The 6,181-nt window shown below is 37.5% G+C and overlaps 1 long non-coding RNA gene across 1 annotated transcript; it reads left to right on the top strand.

Moving 5' to 3' along the window:
- Positions 1-26: 26 nt before the first annotated feature.
- Positions 27-3,368, top strand: LOC106514186 (uncharacterized). Its single transcript, XR_001309864.1, has 2 exons — positions 27-208; positions 282-3,368. It is a non-coding gene; the product is annotated as an uncharacterized LOC106514186 (long non-coding RNA).
- The last annotated feature ends 2,813 nt before the right edge of the window (positions 3,369-6,181 follow it).

Genomic DNA, 6,181 nt, shown 5'->3' with positions numbered 1-6,181 from the left:
CGCTGACTCTGATCTCTGGCTTTTGGCACTGTTTCTGTTCTCTGGACCCTGCCTTTTGGATTTCGATTTGTTTCTGGCTCTCTGATCACCTGGTTCTGACCTTGGACCGCTCACTGGATCCCCTGACCCCTCTCGCTTCCCCTGGACCCAAGTCCTCTGGGACCAACTTCTGTGGACTCACCCAGACTAATGTGTCTACAGTTAAAAGGTCAGTAGCTACTTTCTATTTTTGCAAATCCACCAGCTTTAATCCTGACACTCACCAGTGTTCTGTTCCGCAGAGTGTGCCACCCAGAGGGTCCAGAGGTTCCTCACATAACAGTGAAATAATAAAACTTTTAAACCTGTTTTTGTCTTCAGTGGTGCTGAATCCTAAAACCCCTTCTGACTTTATTGGATGGAAATGTGAGTGAGGAGGAAATGATTCACCTACAGAGTGATGATGTTATGGACATGTACCCATTTTAAGTATTTTGTTTGGTCTGGTTACACTTCACAATAGGTCTGTGTGTTGACACTGTGAAGGGAAAGGTGTGTAGGACGGGTGCCAGTTTTTGTTTGATTCAGTTTCTCYTGTTTTTGTAATCTAGTGAGGTAAGATTAATGTAATTTGTTTGTTTAGTTTTGATGGACAGGACAGCAGTTACTCAGAAAGTTAGAGTATTTTGTTTGTTGTTTTGGCTGAAGCCCAGTCTGAAGCTAATTGCTACTGTTTTCCCTTTTATTACTTCAGTGTTTAATTCTGGCCATGAGTAACTGTTAAGGCACCACATTTAATGTTTTTCTTTTCTCTTTATTTACTATGTTTATTGTCATATATTGTTTGCCTAAATAGTTTTCTTTTTTTCTTCTTCTCACATATATCTTTTATTATTAATTTTGTTTGTTCATTTGATTTGACTCAGCCCTTTATTTTTGACTGAGCACCAGGAGCAGGATGTGTCACGGCTCTGAGGATTTCTTTCTTTCTTTTATTTTTTTCTGTTGACTAAATAAGTGAGATGATGTTAACACCTCACATAAGTAGTTACAAACCTCACAGAACATTACCACTTGGACACTTATAACTTGCTGTTGCTCATCAGCACTGTATAAACATAATGATAAAGTTTGTTTTCCATGCATGGTATTGAAACTTGTCATTTTTTTGCAAGATACTGGTGTGGTGTTTTCTGTGTTTCCAGGAGGACACCAGGCTGATTCTGTTACATGGACTTTGGACTCAAATTCTTGGACAGGACTCATAAATCTGTAGAGGTTCGGCAGTACAAAGGACTTGGACTCTGAGTTGTGATGGCTCAAACATTTTTGCCACAGAACAGGACTGAATCTGGCACCATGGGTGACAGAAAACAAAAACTACCGTTGTTAAGAACTCTTATAATCTTTTTTACGTGTTTATCATTTTGGTTTTTATTCCTTATATCATATTGTTTGATGTGACAATCCTTTACTACTGTATGTGTTACTTGTTGTTTTGACTGTCTTATTATGATCATCTTATGTGGTGAGCTGAGTCTCATAGAAATATCTAACTCACTTTGTGTTTATGCATGGCTCACGTTACATTTGTCCTTACTAGCATAGGTAACAAACCGGGACGAGATTCGCATTGAAAAGTCCCTAAAATTAGTTTATGTTAATTGTTAGATTCGAACGGAGATTTCCTTCACAGATTGGCATGGAGTGAGGATTTCTCTGGGACCTAAGGTCTTTTCCCCACCCCTGTTTCATGGGGAGGTTTTTCTGATCGTGATGGGTCATTTTAGGCGAATTGCAACGAGTCAGCCTTCAGGTCCCCTGCAGTGACACAGATTTTTAAATGAGTATGCATGGATTGTTTGTCCATGTCAGTCATGGAGGTGTTTACAGTCAGGAGGCCTGTGGGGGTGGCTGATGTAGCCGTGTTTGACCTTATTAGAAAATTAGGCTTAGTTTACCTACTTTTAAAGTAATTTAAAATAATGTGCRCTTAGGACTTAAAATAGGTTATTAGCTAAATTAGACAACCTCTAAATTGTAGGCTGTACCGTTTTTTTATTTGCTAATGGACAAGTGATATTATCCAATGAATTTGAACAGCAAAGTTCTTGTGTTGCAGTGGCTATGGTGTTGTCTTTTCTCGATTTATAGCCAATCCTTTATTTTTCTTTCAGGATTAATTAGTCCCGAAGGGGGAAATTATGTAGTGTCCAAAGAGTGGGGGACCTCTTCTCAGGAATGCACAGATGTGATGTCTCTTAGTCTCTAGCTTTAGAGCTCGGCACATATGACCATATTAGGAAGAAGAACGCTTAAGGTATACCATGACAAGTTTATGGTACATCTGTGAAAGCTTATAAAGAGCCTTGTATGCCCCTGCTCTTGGCCTTCRTCTTCATCTTCTTACTTGGTGAATCATTTTGGCATTGGAGGCCACAATTTGGTTTTTGGCTGTAATCTCCTGGACTGCAAAAATATTCTTGCTGTTCAATCAGCCTGTTTTCAGAGTCCTCTCTTCAATTTAGCAACAGCAGTTCCACTTCAACCAGAAGTCGTGGTTTCTACACCTCATAACAATAAGCGTTTTCTTGAGATAATGAGTTAATTACGTCTAGTCTGACAGGGTCTGATGCACCCACAGTTGTGCGACCAGGATTTTCTGTTGTTCATGTCTTCATTGTGCTCAATTTAACTGTCTGCACCCATCAACAACTGAACACCAAATGTTTCTGCTGTGATGCAATAATACCCAAACCATAGTGACTGACATTATGTTCACCTTTATTCAACCATGTACTGTACCAGCCCTTTAAACTCAYTAAGAATACAGTTTGATAATCAACCATAGTTTCATACAGAGATGCACAGGTGGAGCACAGGTGTGTTGGTTTATCCTCTCACATAAGTTGAAGTGGCACAATTATTATGCATGAATTACTTTAAAAATAAAAGATCATTAGCATTAATTAGAGAATAATCTCTAACAGGGAGGATTGAAGTGGCAGGTCCAGACTAGTTGTGTAAGCCAAATTATTTCTGTTATATACAGTTTGCCATATTTGGTCAGGAATGTTCTGGTCAAAAAGTTACTTTCATTGGTGTTTGTGGGTCTCAAGGTTTGTYTACAATGGAGGAAGAACAGGGGGTGGACCGATTAACTGGAAATGGTGATGGAAATAAGTTCTGGGAAATGTTACATAAAAGTTTCCAATATGTGCGTTTGTGAGAAGTCATCTCGAATCTTGGCTTAGTTTGATCTGATGACGTGCATAGAATGTATAAAAGACACCAAAGTCGTGACTTCAGGGGTTCTCTCCCATTCTTGGTTTGTTCAGTGTCTAACTGTCTGAGAACCTCATGACTTCAATAAAACTCCCTCAGCTGTCCATCAACCGTCTTCTGTGTCTTAATGAACTAAGGAACAACAAAGTCTTATAATGTGTGTAAAGGACACACTGGAGTGGGAATAAAWTAGAAGCTRTTTCCTGATTTCTAATGTATTTTAACAGGTTGTTAAAGATACTTTTACCTACATAAATAAACATCTTATTTAATGACTGGAGACAGATTGTTCATTAAACTAGTTCTATCGTCCTGTTTTTAAATTCAGTTACAACTCAGATAATTAAATTAATGTGACAAATTTTCCCAAACAAGCTTRGAGGAGGTTTTTACAGTTAATTTACACATCTGTTTCAAGCAATAAATCTGACTACTTTATCTGTGTAATTAAAGTATTCAATGCTTAATTTATTGTTGAGTAGGTAAAGGAAAAATATTTTTGGCCCTCAAGTCCTTCTGACTTTATGATTTTGGCTCACGTGACAAAATGTTTGGACACCCCTGATTTAAACCAACAACAATATAAAAACTAAAATTTGTTCTTTAAAGTTTGATAAACCTCAGAKAGTTAATTACTTTTATTCCTCTGAGACAAAGTTGCATCAACAAACTGCAATTTGTCTGTCAGTGAAATTTGAATATATCTGAGTCTTGTTGTTCCTGTCTGTGTGTTAAGAACAGTGGATGAGGTAAGACCTGCTCAGAGTTCCTGTGTGTCACATTCAGTTGTTTGCTTCCTCTGTGCTGATAGATGATCTGCCTCACTCTGCCTGCAGTATGGTTCAAGTGGATCAAAACAGCACACAGGTGCAAGTGTCTGAGTTTTTTATTGTGGGCTTTCCAAGTCTGCAGCAGGAGTATTTTCACCTAGTRGCATGGTTCTTCTTCATCCTTTATGTGATCACAGTGGTGGGCAACATGGTCCTGATTGTAGTTTTTGCTCTGGAGCCCAACCTTCAGAAGCCAATGTATATCAACATGGTGAGCCTGGCTCTCTCAGACATTGGTAAATGTTTTTTTTTCCACAACAAAAACTTTAGAAATTATACTTTATCATCTGTGTGTGATGTGTGTTGTGTCTTAAACTGTTTCATTCTTGCTGCAGGTTTTACCACAGTTGCTTTACCTAAACTCATTGCTCGTTACTGGTGGAATGATGGGAGCATTGGTTTTTACACTTGTCACTTTCAAAAGCACATGATCCATTATTTTGGAAGTTTAAACTCSTTAATTTTACTGGCCATGGCCATGGACCGATACTTGGCCATCTGTTTTCCTCTCAGGTGAATAAACAACACTCGCATTTCATTTCTCTCTACCTTCAGTAACATAAAATAAATCACACTATCCTTGTTTTCCTCTTACTCTTCCCTCCTCAGATACTCTGTACTGATGACAATCCCAACCATGACAGTCCTGACGGTCTTCTGCTGGGTCATAACTCACATCTTTCCCGGCATCGGCTCAATCTACATGGTTCAGATGTCATTTTGTGGCCCCAATCAAATCCTGCAGGCCTTTTGTGACACTGGTTCTTTGGTTGCTTTAGTWTGTGGAGACTCAAGCTATGTGTACACAATTTCTTATATTGTAGCAATGTTTATTCTGTATGTTCCTTTAGGCTTCATCATCTTCTCCTATGTTTGCATTGTTGTTACAGTCTTACAGATGGTCAGTGGGCAGGTGAATGTCATCTTTTTTAATGTCTATAATGTTTGTCTTGTATTACTGTGAGGTTAAAATATCAAGTTTTATGATTCAGAATACAAAAATGTTGTTGTTTTTCTGACATGTTAACATCAGTCTGTTTTTCTCCACAGGGCAGAAAAAAGRCCTTTTCCACTTGTGCTACTCAGGGATTTATCATTTCTATATACTACTTRCCTCGCTTTTTTGTCTACACTGCACCATACATTCCTAATTTTCAAATGACTCATGACAGGCGGATGGTCACAACTCTTTTTTACAGTTTTTTCCCTCCACTCATAAACCCATTTGTCTACTGTCTCAGAACTAAAGAGATCCAGAATATTTTCAGGCTMTGGATCCAGAAAAATAAGACCTGTAAGACTACTCCTGGACTAAATGTAACTGTCCCTGAGTTACATTAACAATATTTATAAACTTTGCAGATTTTGTTAAATGTTTTGTATCTACATTATCACGCACTAGCTTTTACAGCACCAGTCTATGTCCTTTGTCTTCACTCAAAGTTCAGTTTAATTGTTTTAAACARTGTTTAGGCTTAAAACCCACAAAATTTTCCTGTTACTCACAGATTCCAGACTTTCTTTTTCCTTTTGATGTAAACCTGATGCTCTTTGACTAAATTTTTAATTTACAATTTATGTCTTACATTTACTTTACATCATTTGCAAAACCTTGATTTTTTATCATAATTTTGCATCCTAATGCAATATAAGTATTTTACAATTTTCATTAGAAACTTCTTGCAAAACTGTCTGTTTTACACATCTGTGTTACCATCTTCAAAGAGAATTCTCTCAAGAACAGATGTATTTATGCAGTGTTTTCATCTCAATCATGTGAAAATAAAGTAAAAATAACCAGAAAACAAAGAAAGCTCAAAGCAACCAAAATTGATTATTTAATTCATTAATTTACATTTTAAATACATAATAATAATAAAAAAAAGTTAAAAACCAAAACATCTGGACTTCGATTTCGAAGCTGCAAACGTTTCGTTTCACATCCAGGAAGCTTTCTCAATTCAAAATGTCTGGAGTAGTGTGGACACTTTGAATTTAGAAAGCGTCCTGGATTGTAAATTAAATGTCATGCATGTGTTTGACCTCACACATGCACAGGGGTCTCAGCCGGTGTGTGTGTGTGTGTG

This window comes from Austrofundulus limnaeus, unplaced genomic scaffold (genome assembly GCF_001266775.1).
Source record: "Austrofundulus limnaeus strain Quisiro unplaced genomic scaffold, Austrofundulus_limnaeus-1.0 Scaffold17, whole genome shotgun sequence".
NCBI classification, from domain to species: domain Eukaryota; kingdom Metazoa; phylum Chordata; class Actinopteri; order Cyprinodontiformes; family Rivulidae; genus Austrofundulus; species Austrofundulus limnaeus.
The sequence above is the reverse complement of the archived record's forward strand: the minus strand, read 5'-3'. Positions and strand labels throughout refer to the sequence as shown.